This window comes from Eimeria mitis, genomic scaffold (genome assembly GCF_000499745.2).
Source record: "Eimeria mitis Houghton genomic scaffold, Emh_scaff927, whole genome shotgun sequence".
NCBI classification, from domain to species: domain Eukaryota; phylum Apicomplexa; class Conoidasida; order Eucoccidiorida; family Eimeriidae; genus Eimeria; species Eimeria mitis.
Window position 1 is genome coordinate 1,004 of NW_013576830.1, and position 364 is coordinate 1,367.

Consider the following 364-nt stretch of genomic DNA (forward strand, 5'->3'; position numbering starts at 1 on the left):
CAAAACAAAACAAAACAAAACAAAACAAAACAAAATAAAACAAAATAAAATAAAATAAATAAAATAAATTACTTTCTAGCCTGGACCCTTCAAGCATAGCCATCAACAAGTGGGCGAGAGACAGCCGTTCAAACCCCACAAAAAAAAAAAAAAATAAATAAATAAATAAATAAACAAATAAATAAACAAACAAACAAACAAACAAACAAATAAACAAATAAAAATAAAATAAAATAAATTACTTTCTAGCCTGGACCCTTCAAGCATAGCCATCAACAAGTGAGCCAGAGACAGCCATAAAAAAAAAAAAAAAAAAAAAAAAAAAAAAAAAAAAAAAAAAAAAAAAAAAAAAAAAAAAAAAAAA